Source organism: Simochromis diagramma, unplaced genomic scaffold (assembly GCF_900408965.1).
Source record: "Simochromis diagramma unplaced genomic scaffold, fSimDia1.1 OVJJ01000816.1, whole genome shotgun sequence".
Classification (NCBI taxonomy): Eukaryota; Metazoa; Chordata; class Actinopteri; order Cichliformes; family Cichlidae; genus Simochromis; species Simochromis diagramma.
The window spans coordinates 14933818-14954418 of NW_024386908.1; the positions used below are offsets into that span (position 1 = coordinate 14933818).

The 20601-nt window shown below is 40.4% G+C and overlaps 1 protein-coding gene and 1 long non-coding RNA gene across 3 annotated transcripts in view; one reads left to right on the forward strand and one right to left on the reverse strand.

The window, feature by feature from the left end:
* The window catches only part of LOC120735883 (ankyrin repeat and BTB/POZ domain-containing protein BTBD11-A), a 240766-nt gene that overhangs the window by 39103 nt on the left and 181062 nt on the right, over positions 1–20601 (forward strand). The window lies entirely within an intron of this gene.
* Positions 267–20317, reverse strand: LOC120735885. The gene is made up of 3 exons (XR_005696366.1): positions 20307–20317; positions 9794–9809; positions 267–403 (listed from the first exon to the last, which is right to left on the reverse strand). It is a non-coding gene; the product is annotated as an uncharacterized LOC120735885 (long non-coding RNA).

Genomic DNA, 20601 nt, shown 5'->3' on the forward strand with positions numbered 1-20601 from the left:
GCTCAGAGTATTGTAAACATTAGAAATGGCGCTGACTTGCTGGACAAACTATGTGACACAGGCTCTAAATCAGCGGTCCCCAACCCCCAGGCCTCGGACCGGTACCGGTCCGTGAGTCATTTGGTATCGGGCCGCGAGAGTTGAGGCTCAGGTGTGAAATGTATGGTTTTCAGGGTTTTTATCGGTTTTCAGGGTTATTTTGTTATCGTTTTTATCGTTAACTCGGTTTTCCTGGGTCCTTTCACGTGTGTTATGAATAAATCTTCTTTTTTTCGGTACCGGTACTAGTTTTATTTTGTTGTATTTATCGGCGACACATTAAAGGCGGTCTGTGAAAAATATTGTTGGGCATAAACCGGTCCGTGGCGCAAAAAAGGTTGGAGACTGCTGCTCTAAATTACCCCTGGAATCATGTTGTACAAAAACAAAGAGGGGGGAGTCCATACAGACAATATTCATTTCTAAATTATTAACTAACAAACTTTGCTGCTTTGTCAATATTGTAGAAAATGTTAAACTTAATCATCATCTTGGCCTCCTCTGACGGCAGTGGGGAGAGGGGACACTTGGGCAGTGCATTTATTGCAGCATATAATGCGTTTCCTGGATACACTGTGCTTTTTCAGCATTCAAAGATTGATGGCACCGTGTCAGAGCACTGGCTATGAATTTCAGAAGGATCAGGCCTTAACTTAACAAAAAAGTTATCAATCGTTCTTTTCATCTATTCTTATTACAGCTACATCCACGTCTGTCGTGCCTAGGCTGCTCACTAGGGCACTAGGTATCATCACTGATTTGTATAATCCATTTGATTCCGGTTCTCAAAGTCCTGATTTGATTCAATTTAGCCTCAGACAGTCAGAAATATTATAATTCTGATCATTTATCAATACTGATACATGTGAGACTTCATCAGAATTGTGAACATCACAGCAGATGCCTTTGTGTGAAAGTAACTGAGAATAAAACACAGAAAAACATGAAGGAGATTTTCCTGGTCTGGCTTTTTATTGCGGATAACCTTAAAAATATTCTGCAATATTCTGCAATTTTGCATAATTTTAAGAAGTTAAAATTTCTTCCGTATTGAACAGCAGAAATTAGGCTTTCTTGTCCGAGGTCATTTAAGTGAAAAAAGAAAAAGACAGTGCTGTAACCAACGGTAGACTGGTGGGTAATAAGCGAATGAATAATGCAGAAAACAGAGATTTGAGACAGGAAACTGTTCTTGAAGTACAGAGAGAGAGAGCTGTGCAGGAAGTGTGATTTTTATCGTGGTAGAAGCAAAACAGCAAAAGTTAGAGGGAATTCATGACGACATTGATCAAATGTGAAGCGCAGTTTGCTGCTTCTTTTGCTGCTGGCTCAGCGAATTTTTGTTGGAGAGAGACAAAACCTGCAGTTCAGAATCAGCGCAAAAAAGACATAAACACAGAGTGGACCCGACGCATCAGAATCGCTGAGCTCCGACAGCGTGTCCGTCTACGGGCCGTCGGGTGAGAAAGCCGAGAAAGACAAAGTTGATTCTGATGCGTCGGGTCCGTTCTGTGTTTACGTCTTTGTGTGGACTCCGTTGATGAATTGATATCGCTTTATTCAAGCTACTCACCTCTCTCTTCCACCTGCACTTTCAACTGGACCACGGCCAATCAGAGAGGTCCCGCCCCTGACTATCTCTGATTGGTTTAGTCCACGATAGGGGCATAATGTGTGTCTGTTGTTGACCACACGGAGAGTTGCAGAGATTTTTTTTGTTTTGTTACCCGAACAGTTGTGCGACCAAATATTTTTTTTAGTCGCACCACTGAAAAATTTGGTCACAGAGCCCTGCATGGATTGTTTAAAAAAAAAAAAAAACCTATATATTTTGAACCTATCAAGACTATGTTGAGGGAATTATACAAATTTAAGGATGTCAATAAAAAAAAGATGAAAAAGAGCAAACTGCAATATTTGAAGTACAGGAAAACATAATTCTTCATACAGTTTGGTACATTCAGATTTAATATTTTAAACAGCAGTGTGCATGTTGGCAGCATTTCCAAATGCGTGAGCATATTCAGTCAGTTGGCTCATGTATAAATGTAATGTGTGCAGGTCAGTGTGAAAGACTTCCAGCTGGTGGCACCTAAAAATACCCCTGCATGCATGTCATGTCTTGATACTTTGACATTAAATTGTTTGTTTAAGCTTCTACACCAAATGATTTAGTGAAAGTGGCGAGAGCAGCAAGGTTATTCTAAAAGCCGAGAGGCTCTCACTGAAGAGCGCCGCGGTCAGCTGCGCCTCAGAGAATAGCCTTCCAGACCAAGAGTTAAGCTGACATGACTTCCTTCCTGCAGGACAAATGTGCAAGGAGATAGAAAATTCAACAAAGCCACCGCCACTGGCCCTATTGTCCAGCTCTCGTGGCTCCACAAGGGCTTGTGAATAAATCAGTATAACAAAATGACCCTGCCTGACACCTCTAATTCTCTAATTGACCAGAACACGGGCCCCAGGGCCAGCTCTTGAGATGATGTTGCCTGTGTTTTCAGTGATACTCACACCTGATTAACCATGCATATGATCTTCACTGTGAACGGCAAGCGTGGCCTTCAGCTGGGTCACCGAGAGCTGATCTTGACATTTGCGTTTGTTAAACACAATCACCAAGTGCTTGTGGAATAATACATATTTATCCGGGTAGGATCATTTCCATTCTTGTTCTGGCTTGTAGAAAACAAATGGAAATCATCACGCATTGAGAAGACAAATAGATGATGAGCTACACAGAATGCACGACCAATATGTGAATTAATAATAATAAAATTGTAATGTTAATAAATATGCACTGTGGTGTCATTCATGCAGCACCTCACCTAAGCTGGGCATGCAGCTCTAGCACAGGATGGCCATAAAACCACCTCAGGTGGTACCGATGGTATTTTGTATGCTGCATGCAGAAATGGCCGCTTCCAGCTGTGTCTACCCTCTATTGTACATGAGATAAACCCAGTCAGGGAATTGCGCAAGTGTGGTATGACGCGCATGTGTGAAATGCTAATTTACTCTTTGTTCTCTTTTTAAACCAGAAAATGTTAACTTTAAGATTTTACTTTCCCCTCTCCTGTCGCCACACAAAGCCATTAGCTTTAGCTGTTGCTAACGTTTCATCGCACTGACATAAATCAAAACCTAATGAGGCTATCTGTATGCTGCACGTGTCATCTGTGAGATTTACCGCAACGAGCACTGACACTGTAGCGAACAGAGCATGCAACAGTTAACAGACAAAACAAGCATGTTAAAGGTCATTGATAAGGCTGTATTTTTCCCCCCACTCAAGCATGTAATTAGATCAATCAGCCGGGCTCTTTTCGAAGCTTCACTGTCTGACTTGCAGCCTCCAGGTGGATTAGATTTATATTAATGTTTCTAAAATCAGCCTTCAGCAGGTGCAGCTGTGGCAGTCCAGGGAACAGATGAAAATGACACTTGCTAAAGTTGGTTATGTAAGGATTTTAAATCTCAGTAAGATAAAGTAAAGGTCTCTCTGCTTTTTTTCTTCTTTTTTATTTGGCAGGTTCTCTTACTGAACTTGGACCAGAAACACAAAAACATCCCATTATTGAGTTCAGGCTCATGAAACAAGCAGCTTTTACCTCACATGGTTACCATATAAACTAAAGAGTGATGAAATTTCAGTGCTGAGTTCACACTGTTTGCATTTCCAACGGGTCACCAAAATAAGTTAATTGCTTAGTAAACAAATTGCTTAATATTTGTTTTGATGTCACATTCAAATGCCTCTGGCTTCTGAAATACAAAGATGGCAATGATTAACTAACAGACTAACTACGTTTTGGTAAGTGGAAGAAGATCGATTTATGGATGGATGATCACTGTGCGTCATTGTGAGGATTGACAACTGTTTTTCTGGTAATAGTAAGTAATAGTAGTTTGGACATGTTAAGATATCTTTGTCTGGATTAACATATAGCAGGACCATAATAATAATAATGAATACTTTATTGGTCCCTGTGGGGAAATTCCTCTTTGTATTTAACCCATTCATTCAGTGAAGCAGTGGCCAGCCATTGGGCGCCCGGGGAGCAGTATGTAGGGCCGCTCTCAGTCATTTGACATATGACTACGTGCTCATCCAACTGAGCTAAACCTGTGCCCATAAGAGCGCCCATAAGAGACTAACTAAACCAAGAAAGGGCTATTTATCCACCTGGAGGAAATCAGGGGGATGGAAAACAGGAGGATGATGGCAGCTGAACAAAATCTAGAAAACCAGGAAGTAAAAAATAAAGGGACAAAAGACTATCAGAATAAAACAGGAAAGAATAACTGAAACATTGACATGAACACAAAAATTCAATGGATTCACATTCAGTGCAGACTGTAGCACTAAAACATAACAGGAACTGAAAGAACAGAATATATAAGTGCACTAAACCTAAATGACAGACAACACCTAGAACCCAGAAACCATGAAAACTGGTAAATAAATGAAAATCCAACCTTAATAATAACTAAGCAAAAAACAAAAACAAAAAACAAAGCGCCCACAAAAACCTGTTAACTGAGATTAAATCCCTGGAATAAACCAAGCATCATAACACTTCATTAATCAAATTATTGCACCTTGCATCGCTTATCAAAACACTTACAAAATACAAAATACTGCACAGATACTTACTCTTTGGAAATAAAGTTTCCAAACTGTTTTTTTTTTTTACTATAAATAAATGTTAGAAAAGTACAGTAAAAACAGATTTTATATTTTAAACACATCTGAATGGCTGCTTGTTCCTTCTCACTTCCATATTCACAGGCCTAAAACCAGAGCCATGTGCCAGATTATCTCTCCATCCTCCCTTGGTGCTTTCCACTCCCCCACGGTTTCACCACACAAACATAAGCCGTACTGAGCTTTTGTACCTTGGGGACTGACAGCAGCATGTAGGAACGCTGCCAAGCTGGTACAGTAAGATAGGCACGAAATGCAGCGCTATTCCCAGCAGATAAGCCCACTGAAAGAAAGCAAGCGAGTGGTTGAGTCTAGCATACTACAAGGGTCACTGGCTCGATTATCTATCCTCTCTGAGCCCCTCCATTGTTGCAAAGGGCCCATCTTATCTCCAGGCACTAGATCTCTGGCACAAATGAATAATCACACCCCTTATCGCCACGTGGGCTCAATCCATCCTGGGGATGCGGGGCTTTATTAGAACACAGGGAGAACCTTTGCGCTCTCTATGTTGCCATGAAGGCCTGCATCCTCGAGAGGGTCGAGTATGAATGTGCGCATCTGGGTGCATCGGTGTACACATGTGTGTAGAAAAGGTATACAGAGCAGAAAAAAGGGCTTTCAGTGGGCTAGGGAGAATGATGAGCTTGTGGTGGACATTTGTTAAGGTAATGCTAATGGACCTCTGTGCCCTGAGCAGTTCCCCACTGTAATTTCCCTGCTGGTCTTTTATTGACTGACTGTCATTGTGCTCTGCAACCTTAAAGGAGCCCATCCGTCATACATCCACTTGTGCAGAACCTGCAGTACTGAGCCAAGCCAAAGTAGATTTAGATGTTTGCCAGCTGGGCAGAATATCAAGTGTTTTATAAGTATTTCTCTCACTTTTTACTCCTACTGTATTATTTCTGATTGCTGCAGTTGAATTTCATTATGATATCACATTACATTGTTTGAGTGTGATAATGCGCCATAGACTCTATGGCTTCCACAAATGTTTGCTCCATTGTGCTGCTTTTGACACTCCATAAATATACTAAAGTTTAACACTGTTTATTTGCTGGACCACTTCAACAGGGCACAAAAAGGAGGAAATAATTGTATTTACTTCCACAATTGTTCCACTTAAAGGCCGTGGAAATCTAGAAAATAAGAGACAATAGAAATCCCCCAACATTCACAACAATTGGCAATTGGCAGTCAGCAGAGTTCCTGATTAGGCCAGTCATTTTAACACGGTAAATTATAGCTTTCTAGGAATAATAAATATTCAAGAAATCTATAATGCTGTGGAGTCTGCTTGTCCTTTATGTGTTTGTATAAATTCCTGCTGGAGCTCTATTTCCTCCCTACGTGACTGTACATCAATTTTAAGTATGCTTTTATGAATTCTCTTGCCAGTTCTCGGTGTGGCGGAAGACCTACAAAGCCAAGTCCCCCAGAGAAATTAAGTACAGTTTACTTTACAAATTATCAAAAAGAAAATACTGTTGATCTACCATAACAAGCGGCTGAGATGTGTTGGAGAACAGTAACAAACCCTCAAATTTGCAAATTCCACTAGTGCCTTAGATCAAACACCACTATGTAAGCGGTGTCTCCAGTGGCATTAGAAAGACTGACCCTTGTCCCCAACTTCTGCGTCTTAAACAGCAGATCTTTGCTGAAGGAACAAGTTGCAACATGTGAAAAAAATCACGGTGACATTTAAAGCTATAAAGAAGCTGGAGCGCCGGAAGAGACTCCACGCAGGCCCGGGGAGAACAAGCAAACTCTACGGTGGCTTTAAACCAGGAATCTGCTTCCTGTGAGGCTGGAGTGCTAAACCACCTTGAGGAAGTATCTCCCAAACAAACTGAAATCCAACAAATAAGACAAACTGTTGGAGTTGCAGGAGAAGAAACATGATTGGATGGCACAGGAAAGAAATAGTAGCAAGAAAAGAAATAGCAAGAGAAACTGCAGCTGTGATTTGCAGCCACAACTTGACTTTCTATCCAAGGATATCAGATCCATGAACGTATAAGACTAAAGTAGGTGCCTTTAGGGAAAGTAGCGCAGAGTGAAGAGCAGAGGTGGTGGGCAGCGTTGGATGGGAGGGAGGAGAGGACTCAGTGGTCCTCAGGCAAAGACGAGCTAAAGTTTTAACTTGGTTTCAAATTACAGTTGGAGAACTTGTAAGTAAGTTTACTGTTCAAGTGGAGTGAAGCGCTAACTAGATATAGTGCTGGTGGTGATGAATGCTGCACCTCAGGTGTGGAAGAGGCAGCAGGTGGAGCTATGGCGAGTTAAATATACAGCCTCACAGAACAACAAAAGGACAAAGACAAGGTGAGGAGAACAGCTGACACACTGGAAATGAGTGAGAGGTGCTGCTGAGACAATGACGGCTTTCTCTCGAAATATTTGGTATAAAGCAAAGTACTGCATTATTCATACCGTAGGATCACTTTAAAGGAAGTAAAGGCTGTCCATTATCACACATTCATCATGTTTTTTACCTTTACATACTTCCCACTGAGCCTGAGACCCACATGTTTGCTATGGTTACACTAATGTTGAACCCGTCTGCACACTGCCCGCTATCCAGTTTTGTACAAGAAAGAAATAATTTAAAAAATGATTTCTGCTTCTTGGAAGTTAGGCATGAGGAGACGCAGGTGCCTGAACTGAACAATAAGGCAACTTGAAAGGCCACAGAAACAGTATGCCTTGTGATTATTGCTCTTTTCTTTTTTAAAGAGCTACAAGTCCACTTTAGGAGGCTGGAAGGGTGGCGGTAGATAAATCAGAATTCTGTCAGACAGGAACAGATCATGGCTTTTTACTGGTTAGGTTTAGGTATTAAATATTACTTGTCTAGGTTAGGACACATATACTCCTTGACAACATTATCCATCCATCCATCCATCCATTTTCAACCACTTATTAGGGTTCTGGTTGCAGCCTGGTCACCCAGTCTGGGTTTTTTTGTGATGGCATGATAATGTGATGAAATTGAATTTAGAACTGTAGTCATGATTGCCTAAAGCTGCTGCACAAAGCAAGGAGACCTCGCGTATGACAGTATTCAATGGCTTGGAAATGAGAACAGACTGAAATCTGCTGTAATGAAACTATTATACTCACAAAGGAGGCGGTGGGACTAAAAATAAAGACTCGTGTTAAAAGAGAAAGGTGAGCTTTACCATAAACCCACAGTTAACCTTAGAGCCTGCAAACACTGACATTGTTAATATTCAGTTGGTCTTTTTTATGGTTTGAAGCATCAGAAGAGGCTGAAATTGGTGTGAAAAATAAAGGCAAAACCAACATTATTCATCAGCAATAAAACAAGATATGTTAGTAAAGTAGAATACCTTGATAAAAATGAACATGACTTCTACTTGAGTAGAATTACTCAAGCTTAATGGATTTAAACAGGTAAAATAAAGCAGCTCAAAATGTAAAAAGGCTCAGTTACGTTAAACACAAACACAAAATGAGCTCATTAAATGTAAACTACTAGTAAAAAGCGAGCACTGGGCATGTCAGATGACATTAAAGTGGCTCAATGTGCACAGAGGGAAGAGTAAAGACAGGCATTTTGATTAAAAAAAATTAAACGTTTGTTGTTTGTAAAACTAATTTGGCATCTTATCAGCAGGGCGAGCATCAAAAACAGAGCTTTTGTCTTTGAGTCAGACGTTTCTCATCAGTTCGCGTCAGCAGCAAACAGTTTGCAGCTCTTGATGGATTTTAATTTAGTATAGGCTTAATGAGCTTCAGATATTTTTAATGTCACTAGACATGTGTAGAAGGAAAGCAGCGTTTAAAGAGACGGACACGTCACAGTGCTCATTGTTTGTATTGAAGGCTGTTGAATCACTGGACCCTAAATCAGCAGAAGATATTTTAATTTCAGACTTTTGCTGTCCAGGTCTTTTGCAGTTGCTTTAAATGAGAGTTTTATTCATATTTTCAGACAGCCATTTGGCCGTGAGAGCACACTGCCTTCCGTTTACTTTGGAACCAATGCTTAGAAAAACATTAAAACATGAAAAAATGTTTCAGAAGAAGTGGATTTATTTCCACATATTGATTAAAAACCTGTCCTTTTCCCCCCGCCAGTTTACTTTTAATTGTCTAAACAGGAGAAAATGTGTCACATGCAGTAAAGATCAGGCACTTGCAGACCTTCTGCATTTCTCTTTAAATCCTCACACATTCGCTCGGAGCAAATCAGAATGAACTCTTTCAAGATCAATAGAACATGCCCTTTAATCAGCCGGCCTGGATCAAACTTCAGCAGCTTGGCACAGTTCACTCTGGAAGGCGCCGCTCAGCTACGACACAAACACAAACAAAGCAAAAGCGTCCACGTGGAGCTGCACATAAACACAGAGCCCCGCCGCAGCCTTTCCTTACATGCTCGTAGTGGTTTTACACATGAGCAACTGTCATGCTGTGTTTTGTCACATGCTTTCACAGCTATGAGTAATCACATGCAGTTACAGTCACTTTAGCCCCTCGTGCTTTGGGAGCCAAGTTGCTGTAAATGGTTTCTCAAAGCAGTGGGAGAGCAATTGACAGGCTCAAATCACACACAGTGACCAGTTATTGTGAGTTATTGTTTGCCCACTTTAAAGCATTTTTGTTCAGGGTCTTGAGACAAATTAGTGTCAAACATGGTGGAAAATCTGCAAGGGATGAGAATCAGTTTAGAAATATTAAGCAGGCATTTTTTATTCTGTCAGTGTTGTTGAATGTTAGTGTAATCTTTAGCAGCAGGGATCAGAACGTGCCAATTAGCACTGAGGGGGTGGATTTCCTTTTATCTGACTTTTTCCTTTGTTGTTGTTTCATTTGTCCCAGTTATGTGGCCACTGTGATGTCGTCCGTTTGCTTTTTTCCCCCCTGATCTAGAAGTATATTTGGTCGCTATACTGTATATAATGGACCAGTGACTAGCACTATTGCTTCACAGAAAGACGGCTTTGGGTTTGATTCCAGGCGTGATTGCGAGTCTAAACGATTATCTGTCTGCAGTGTATTAAATTCTAAGTAAACATAAAGGGGATGTCCACTGTAGTGACTTGGATTAGTGGAGGCCTTGCAGACAGCAATAAACTGTGTACATCTGTTTGTTGAAGAAGCCACACCGATTTAGATGAATGAGGAATTTAAAAAAAAAACAAACCCCTCAACAACAACATCATGCTGTGTTTAGGAATAAAGAGACTATCCACAGAGGCCAAAACTATCTTTGTATCAATCTATAACCTTTGTAAAGGCTTTTTTTTGTAATGCTTTTAAGTTGCATTTTGCCATGGGAGTCTATGTAAACTGACCCACTTTTGCTCCCAGCCTCAAGTGGCAATTCCAGGAACTGCAGGTTTTGGTTCTTCCCTTCCACTCCGGTGCACCACAAGGTTCTGTCCTGGGTCCTGTCTTATTTGCTGTGTATGTGCTTCTCTTTGCTCAAGGGCATTTCTCTCCATTTTCCTTTCCTGTTGCATCCTCAGTCAGAAATCTTTTAACCTGACACTGACCCAGGATCAGGATTTCAAGTGTCTGATTTATATTCCCTCTTTGTATTTCCATCTGAGGGATATTGCTGAACTCAGGCCTGTTATGTGTCAGGGATAAGAAGGAGATGGATTATTTAAAGTTTTATTTCATCCCATTCAATCTGTGAACACATCAGCTAGCGGCTGACTTTGCCTCCGGGGGCAACCACCAATTTCTGTGAGCTTTCAGAATATCTGAGTAGCATATGATGGATAAGCTATAGCTGGTTCCAGACTTCCTGTTGGTTGAAGTTTAAAAATGCAGATTCTTTCTTTTGTTTTTTTTTATGGAAAAACAAAACAAAAGGTGTTGTCAGACAATATCCAGTGTCTGTGTTTGTGTGTGGGCAAGGAAAACTGAAATTTTGTCTCATAACGTCAAAAATTTTTGCAACTTCTCTCCTTCTTTGACATCCGATTGTGTGTCATGTAATTGTTTTGGCATGAGAATCTTGTTTTAAATGACCATGTGGACAGAGATTTGTCCACTGTGAACAACTATCATCAAACAGAGGAGATGGCCTAGGACGCCAACTGTCAACCACCTACGATGCAGTCTTGAGATCCCTTCCCTGGTTACCTTAACCTTCACGTACATTTTGCGTCAGGTGACTTCAGTAGGTTACGTGATAGGATGAGACAACCTCTAGTCACACCTTGAGTCATGTGATTTGGCACATGACTAATAGTAGGTCAATTACCCTCGATAGGAAAACATCTTCCTAAAACTTAAGTCTAGTTGGTTTCTTTCCCAGCTCCTTAGACTACTATGACCTGAATGAACGAGAACCTACACAGAAATTTGTGCTCTCTTTTTCTCTCAACCAGTCGCAGTAACTGGCTGCTCCTCCCTGTGCCTGCTTCTGTTGGAGGTTTCTTCCTGTTAAAAGGGAGTTTTTCCTTCCCATCATAGTGAACTGCTTGCTCGTTTGTTTTTTCAGAATGCTGTAAGGTCTTTTTCATACAGTATAAAGCACACTGACATAATTGCCGTTGTGATTTGGAAGGTTTATAAATAAACCTGAATTGAATTGAACCCGCAGTGCCAGAGTGTTATTTTTCTGAGAGTAAATGGCTGCTATTTTGCACCAAAGCAAATACTCACACGCTGATTTCTGTAGTAAAAGGTTTCACATTACAATTTGTGAAGCAAAAGAGCCCCTAAATTTGCATGTAATGTGAGGGAAAAACTGTTTCATTTTCTTGCAATATAAGGCAATAAAAAAAAAACAAGCTCATGGAAACAAAATCCAGCCCTGCCATTTAGAAAGTTAAAAGTTAAATCAACAGAAATCACTGCACTTCCTGTTGTGCACCAAACAGAGACACATGGTTTTGTCGTTATTTTCCTCCAACCTGCAGAAGAGAATTCCTTAATAAGTATTGGGAGTATGGTGGAAGGAGCTCTAACACCACTCATGGATGGGCTCCAAACAATTCATTTTTGACATTACCCCGGTGGGTGCTGACATTAACTCAGACAATGACAAAAACTGGCAGGCTTTTCCACACCAAACCCCTGTCATTCATAGGAATGGGATCCATGCAGAGAATGTCCAGGACAGTCAGCAGGTGTTGGTTATTCAGAAATTGCAGCACACATCATTATAATTCCCTCACGCTGGCCCTCCACACCCACTGTGGTTTGGTACCTGCAATATTTTAGCCATGTCTCCTTCCTTTCTCTATCCTTCCCTACAAGTGTGATGTATTTAAATTCCTGTGCTTTATCCTTTACACTAAACGGGCACAGACAATACAATATATAGTATAGTAGCAATATAGAAGTACCTACATAGAAAAACATACAGTTGAACACTATGGATTGGCTTCTCTAGAGACCACACCTCAACATTATTGAAGCAATGTGTGATCAATTTAAAAGAGAATGAAACAAATAGCAGCCAACATCCAAAGCGCTCTAAATGTCCTTCAAGAAGCCTGAAGAGCTGTTCCTGAAGACTGCTTACAGAAATTATGAGAAAGCTTCCGTATAAGAGAGTTCAGGCTCTGTTGACGAATAAAGGTGGTCATACCAAACACAGACACAAGCTCTGTTCTTCCCCCAGTATACTGTATTCTCATCTATGTTTGGACATTTCAAGAAATCTCTGCACCTATTTATCCATTTTCCTGCCAAATGTAAAAAAAGCAAAGGGCGGCTTAAGACTTTTGCACAGTACTGCATGTGTGTGGGAGGACCCAGAGCAGAGCATCACCGTGAAATTACTGCAACACCATTACAAACCTTTTAACTAAAGTGTTCCTCTGGAATTAAAAGTTGTACATTTGTCAAGACAACTCTTTGACAGTCTTTTGAGTCTGCCTTGGACTGCAGCACTTTGATTGTGTTGCCATGGTGACCGAACCAAGTCTCTGGGCAATTATGGGAACATTACCTTCATTACAGAGTGTGGGAGTATAGTCATAGTTGGTTGGAGTTTGTGAGGATATGAATCTGCCATTTATTTAATTTAAAATGAGGGATTGAGGGAAGCCTCATAAATCTGCTGGTGTGAGAGATTTACATTGTTCGCTGCTGTTGAGATTTTTTAAAATTGTATGTAAGAGAAGAATTTTAATCCAATTATGGTTTATGGGGAGTTCTGCGGAGCACTGGGCTTGCTAAACGACACAGAAAACACATTTATGAGTTCAAGAAGATAAAACTTTCTTGCTACTCTTTGTCTTTCTTTTCTTTTTTTCCAACATTTGCAGCAAATTCCCTCTGAAATTTATGGGCCTGTTAGGGCTCCTTAATTTAAGCTGCAGCCAGTCCTTCTGGCCACACCACAGTGCCTGTGGAGGAGGCCATTACCATTCTGCACTGGGTTTAGAGATGACCCGGGTCACAGATGACATCAGAAATACTCATTTCCCTCCCTGGAGTCTTCCAAACTTTTGCACCGCAACGAGGTGGAGGAGCTGGCACAGACTCTTCCTCTGCTACCTTCATTTTAATCTCAGCTGAATTTCTGCTTCCAGAAGACATTTTTGATTTTAGATTTGCTGAAACTTTCCCAGCTTTAGCTTGTATTGTTTTGAAATTTTGAAACAATACGAAGCACTCTTGATATATAAGTATTAGATTTTGATTCTTTTATTGCAGCACTAAATTGAGCTTTGTGTTTTGTTCGATCGGTATCCTTCACGCAGCTTTAGAGAATAGACTGTTCACAAGACACACAGGGACACGTTTAATCTGCAGATTAAACTGCAGATTAAACTGCAGATTTAAACCCAAATTATCCTCCTGCCTGTGTGCTTCACTGCACATGTTTTGCTATGCGTACTTCCACTTACAGAAATCATATCCCAGGCTCTAACCCTTAACTTTACCCATCACGACTGGATGTGCATCCTCACCTTAAGCTGACCCTGAAAGGAGCAATTCAGCATTTTGTGGAATACACCTTTTTGGCGTCTTTCCCAAAGTCAGATATAATCAGTGCTTGGCCAGCAGCAGTTAGCTTACCACACAGACTGGAAACAAGTTTTGATGTGCTGAGTAACTGGCTGTTTCTTATCTGAGTTGGGCTTATAAGAGATAAAGTGTAAAAGCTACAAGTGTTGGGGTTATGTGGCAGAATCTCAGTTGGCTGTCTGAGGTTTACTTTACCCCAAGTAAGACTTGGAGGGCAAGGGAGTGGGGTAATGTCCGAAATCATTTCTTTTAGCGACAACAGTGGTTTACTCTATTAAACTTCAGGGTACCGAGTACTAGACTATTTTTCATTAATACACTTCTTTGTGCCTCAGTTCTTCCCCCGTTCTGCACATTTTGTCTTTTCTTTTGCAACACTTAAACTTTGCTATAAATAAACCAAATAGTTTTGTTTGAGACTAAACCCAGAAATTGTCTAATTAACACATTCCCTCTAAAAAAAAAAAAAAAAAAAAGCAGTTTAAATAGTGCAGAAAAGCATTGTTGGCATCATCTTCCCTCTCAAGCCAACAAATTTTCACATTGTTACACTTTTGTTCAAGTGTGGCAGTTCAATGTAGTTAACAGTAATTTGCAGGCAAAGGTGCTCTGCTGGTGTCGTCACTATCACAGGATTTGTAACCGTAGTAACCAAGGTGATGTTAGAAACATTTGCCGTTTGCATTTTAACTGTTGATGTTAAACCCAAAGATGCATTTTGTGATTTTTTTTATTCATCCTAATTCTAAAAACCCCCCTGTTTACTCACTCACTTTAATCTCTAAACTGAATCAAACAGAGACAAATTCATAAAAACAGAAGTAAAATGAAAGTTTAAGGTGGTTGAAGATCCGTGCTATTGTAACATCCACAACCCCACCTCATACCGAACACAGACTTCTCCAAATTTTGTTTTTCCCTGAGTAAATATAAGTATGATTTGAGCTTGGAGTAGATGTGACCCCAATTACAGTCCACCCCTTACCTCCTGTTCTGTAATAAGTGTAACACTGTGCTGAATCATACTTGCAAATGCTTAAGGGTCCCTTAGTTAAGAGGCAGGGTAGAAGTGCAGCAGCAATCTTTGGAACATCCTTACTATTCATTAATGGAAGCACAAACTTGAGATGGAAATCGATGCATTATAAAACTTCACTTTTTGGGGGAGAAATATAAAGCATAAAATGTACATGTTTCCACAGAAAAGCTGTTTATTCTGTACGAAAATAATGACATGAATTTTTATCTACAAGTGTCACGATGTGCAAACACAGGGAAACAGAAAAAAAGTGACTCTCTTTGGCTGAAACTTAACAAGGTCCAGAAGGAAACAAGTATGAATACAGATTAGACTCAGGGAGTCGGTGGCCTGTACTATAAAATTAGTTCAACATACTCACGGCATTTTTCCATTATCTGGATTCACTTACACTAACATTGGCAATCAGGAAACGCAGTTAGATGAAGCCCATCATAATCTTGCCAACTTAACCCAGGGGTTTTCCCTGTGTAGCATTGGCACCATATGACCAGTCACAATTATGAATAAGCGTACTGGCTGCAGAGCAGAGCTGATTTTACATAGAAAACTAGAACTCTACAGTGGGAAAATATAAATAGGTTAAACACGCAATACAGCCTGAAAGCAACACATCTCCTGACAATGCAGCAAAAAAATCCAAAACCCAAGCAATAAAATTGTGTCTGAGAAGCTATAACTGATGCTCAGATAAAGAGAAAGGCTTCAGAGGCTAAAATATTGGGCCCAGAGGTCTGTGGCATCTTCCAGGGATCAATTAATTGATCAGTAGGCAGTATTTTCATACCCATTGATCTCTAATCTCTAAACATAATGTCCTCTGAAGCAATAAGAAGTGATCCAGCTTCATAGTACATAAAACTGATGATTAACCCGAATATTACCTGGTTAAGATGAAATCCTGCTTCATACTACAGACCTCTGAATTCAAAGAGGACATGTCAGAAAAAAATAGTGTGATAACTCAAATGGTAGCAAAAAGAAGGGACTTTGTGAACACGAAGGACTAATTGCTCTCAAAAAGCAGGCAGGAGAGGAACAGCGGAAGACAGAGAGGAAGCACAACTAACAGAGGACACAGAGAAAACAACCCTTAAGAGAGTGATACTTGGTGTGAGGTCAAGGGAACATTTGAGATCAATGATGTTTCCCTCTTTGACTTATGGTTATACACTTCCTATTTTATTATTGTAGTTATTTGTCTCTTGTGTCTTGCATTTAATTTTACTTCGTCCTCGTGTCTCATTGTCTAGATTTTATTCACCTGCTCCACATTATCCACCTGGATCCACTCCCCTGATTGGCCCTCAGTGCGTCTATGTGTATAACTAGTCCTGTCTGTTTCCCTGCTCCTCCCCAGTGCTACGTGGTTTCAGTAAAGAGTGGATGTAGGGGCTGGTTTGGAATTGAGCCAATGCATTGCTTAAACAGCTCTTGGAAGAAGCAAGATAATATTGTCAGTGTAAAGGTTAAAAATAAATGGGTCCTCACACAAGCAGAACACAAACATAGACACACATGGTCATGTGGCTCGTACCCCTCCCTTGCCCTACATGGCCCCTGTCATCACTCACCATTACATCATGCAATTAAAGTAGAACATAGGAACTTTGTCTGGGCTTATTTCCAAACACAGTGTAACTCAAAATTGATTTCCCCTTAATACAACCCCACACTGGCATAAAAACAGCCCGGTAGATTTTGCGATTAATGTGGCAGAACGGATTCTGCCACAGCACACTTGTTACAGATGCCGATAGAGCGCACACCCTTCCAAAAGAGATCAGCTGTAATGATCAAATGAGTCGCAGAAATGATGAATTGTGGGTAATTATGAGGTTACTGCTCGCGCATGCAGAGAACGCTTAATAGCAATTCACAGTTTATGAACACTTTATGAATATTAATTGTTTTGTTCATGAATCAGAGGTACAGTGTGTAGGTGAACGACTCCTTAACTGAGACTAATTTCTTGGAGGCAAAGAATTAAATAGGTTAATGGGCAGAGCCAAAGAAACGTGATTGGAAAAAGAACTTTTACAAACTTTCTCTTATCGCATGAGTCAGTCAGTAAATTACAGTTCAGTTCAGCAGGCTTCCTGCTGTGTTTAGTAGTAAAGAAAAAAGTAACGTCAGAGGAAATGATTACACTTTTATCAAACATTGCATTAAGTTTATATTAGGAGCTACAGTCACTCAGCAGGACCTCAGATTGAATGAGTGAGTCGATGAACACTTATCTATAATAATGACATGAGATATGCCTGGATCTGTTTGATTCAGCACAGCAGTGGATTGATTGATTGATGACATTGTAAGCTTGCAGTAATTAATTTAAACAGGGCAATGCAGCGCTTAGGAGGAACAAAAAGTAGTAAATGGATTTTTCAGGTTTACATTTTCACACTAGAAAGGCAAGAACATTAAAAGACAGGCACCTCTCGCAAAGACATCTTCTTATTCCTATCTATATATATATATATATATTACCTTGTGTCTACACTGTAACTTATTTTGGTACAACCTCAAATGGTTGCCAGTACATCACAAATATACTTTTTTCTCTTTCTTTGATGAAGTGTAATCAGTGTGTCCTCAACTCGGGTGTCTGACATCCCTCTCACTCACAGCAGTGATGATCACACCATAGTCCACTTCATTGTTGCCACATTACCACTTTGTTATTAGATTTAGCAGCTTAAAACGGCTCATTTCTCTCTCCATCTGCTCTGTTTAGTGAGTGAGAGGGAAGCTATTATGATCAGTGTTTTTCAGTTGCTTTGGAGTTTAGTTTGGATCCACGTTTATTATTGAGGGTTTTCTCTTTGATTTTGCAGTGTTTCTAGTGCTCAGAGTTTTGATTATACCTTAATTTCATTATTATTCTAATAATTTTTGAACATGCATGCTTAGATTGCTTTATAGTCTTAATATTTGGGGTCCTCCTGATACTCTTCTTTCCATAAAAACATCCATGTTAGGTGAACTGGTGGTTGGCCATGGATGTAAAGTGGATTTGTTTTTGAATTTATGGTCTGTCTGGGTTGTTTTGATTACTTTCACCTGCCTTTCATGCACACGTAAACACTGTTTAAGTCACTGAAACTCCTTTTACAGCGATGATTTTGAATTTCTGCTTTGCAGGCAAGGAAAACTGCAATTTTTGTCTTGCAATGTCAAAGATTTGCACCCTTCTCCTTTTCTGATGTCAGACTGTGCACAGTGTTAGTGTCTGTAGCCTTCTGATTGGGTAACATTTCTATGCAGTTAAGGTTATATCACTACCTCTTACAATCACAAACAAGTTTAGAACTACTTGTTGTTTTGTGGACATCTCAAAATAGTGAAAATCTACAGAAAATATATTTTCACTCTCCGGAGTAAGGCCACCGTCACACTAAACGCAGACCCACTGCAGGTTTATCTCCATGTGATTCTAGGGTAGATACATAAAGCTGCATTGTAATGAAGTGAGACAGCACTTACTGATACAAACAGCACAAGGACAAAGCATCTCACAGCTCATATAATGCAGCAGTAGACGGTGCAAGACGCCCACTGGGGATGGTTCTTTGGCCAGTTCTCACTTATTAGGATGGCTGACTGAGCATGCAGACACCCTGAGGGAAGAGGATGTTGAGATGGTGGGTGGTGCTGATGGAAGGAGCCACTTTAGTATTCCTCAGGATAGTTTTGTCTACTTGAGCAGGGTCGGGGACAATGTACTGTATGTGTGCACTTCCTTGTTTTAGCTTTGCATTGTGTTTGGGGTCATCTGGCAGTTGACCTCTGCTTTTTGGAAGAGGTTGAAAGCGAAGAAACACAAACTGTGAATGTTGGAAGGATGCTTTTTGAGGATAAAGGTTATAGAGGGGGGTGTTTAGAGAGGATGGTCTCTATAGAGCAGTTGCTGCAGGAAGGTCACCATATACTGCTGATATTTATTTATTTTTAGCTTTTTATTTCTTATGTTTACTGCTGTTTACTTCTGTTGAAGTGCTCTCAATAGAACACCTACCCATGTGCCAGAAAGTTGATTCTTTTCACCTGAACACTACAGAATCAACTTTCTAGGATTTCCTTACCTGGATGATTGAGCATGCATCAAGACACCTACCCATGTGGATTTTCATTCCACGGAGTTACCTACTTATTTGCATGAGCTTGAGCTCTAGCTTGAGCTTTAAGGGCGACCGTGGCTCAGGGGGTTGGAAATCGCATCTGTGACCGGAAGGTCGCCGGTTCGATCCCTGGGCTCTCTGTCCTGGTCGTTGTGTCCTTGGGCAAGACACTTTACCCTACTTGCCTACTGGTGTTGGCCAGAGGGGCCGATGGCGCGATATGGCAGCCTCGCTTCTGTCAGTCTGCCCCAGGGCAGCTGTGGCTACAACTGTAGCTTGCCTCCACCAGTGTGTGAATGTGAGAGTGAATGAATAGTGGTATTGTAAAGCGCTTTGGGTGCCTTGAAAAGCGCTATATAAATCCAATCCATTATTATTATTAGGCCTTTTTTCTAAGTGTCTAGATCAATGCAGTGAATCTCTAATCTCCCAGGAAATATGTTTCAAGTAGCTGTTTCTGATTGGAAATAAAGAGAGATTTAGCAACTTCATAGCTTATTCGGTGCTTCAGAAACACATTTTACTTTTGGCTTTTGTAATATTATGAAGGTGTTGCTTCTTAGTGGTTGTGAGGCTGTAGGAGAGGGCGAACACTGGTCAGTCCTCCGTCACTGCCAAGTGGTTCACCCACTCAGCGTCCAGTAAACTTTCCTAGTACCACGTTTTACTTTTCCACCAAAATATATTTAGATTAGAGGATTTGCAAGAAATGTGATACTAACATCTATTTTCCAGGGACCGTTTCTGCTGTCTTCCCCTGATTTGGGTTTTGCACATAGACTGTAGATAAAAGATGGCTAAAGCCAGCATGATGTCGCTCATGTGACGAGTTACCAACTTATTTGACTAGTGACGTGCAGAAAAATGCATTTTTAAGGCACTTCTAAATTCTATTTTCAGACCTGGAGGCTACATCAATTCTTTATATACAGTGTAATCCTCTACACCAGTATGTAGTTGCTATGGTGATAATCATTCATACCACAGTTATATACTGCCTGCAGTAGTGTTCTAATCAAAAGGTGCTAATTAAACATACACACCTTGGTTTGACCACATAGCACTGATTGCATTTTTAGCTTGTGTAAATGATATGCACTTACTTTGAACTAAACAAGCGAATGATTTCAGGTGTCTAGTGGGTAACGCAATCAAAAGACTCATGTCAGTCTGGGAAGATTAGATTAGGATTGGTTATGCAACATGTGATGCCAAAATAATTAATGGATTCTACTGACCTGACAATAGTGAAGCTGAAACTGTAAGTAAACATCTTCTGCAACACAGATTTCTTTTCAGATATTTTTTGTAATTTAGTACGTTGCAATATTGAGGCTAAATTCTAATGGAAAGTCAATAAACAGATAATGACAAGTCTGGATGAAATAATGACAAACGGGCTGTTAATCATCCTGTCCTCACAGTCAACAATATGTGGACCGTTATTGACCCAACAGCCGTTGTTGCACATACTGTCAGCGATCAATGTCCCATGTGAGTAAGTGTGAAATTACTACCTTTGGGCAACTGGCAACGATTGCACGTGTCCGCTGAAACAACAAAGAGCAGATCTGCTTCTGAGCTAGACAGAGACATGGCCATTCGTTTAGAAAAAAGAGATGGTTGTGTCTATAGTTCATGTACAGGTATAGAGAAAACCTTTGTATCAGGCATAAATGATAAATAAGCACAGATAACTCATATTACACACATACAAAAATATA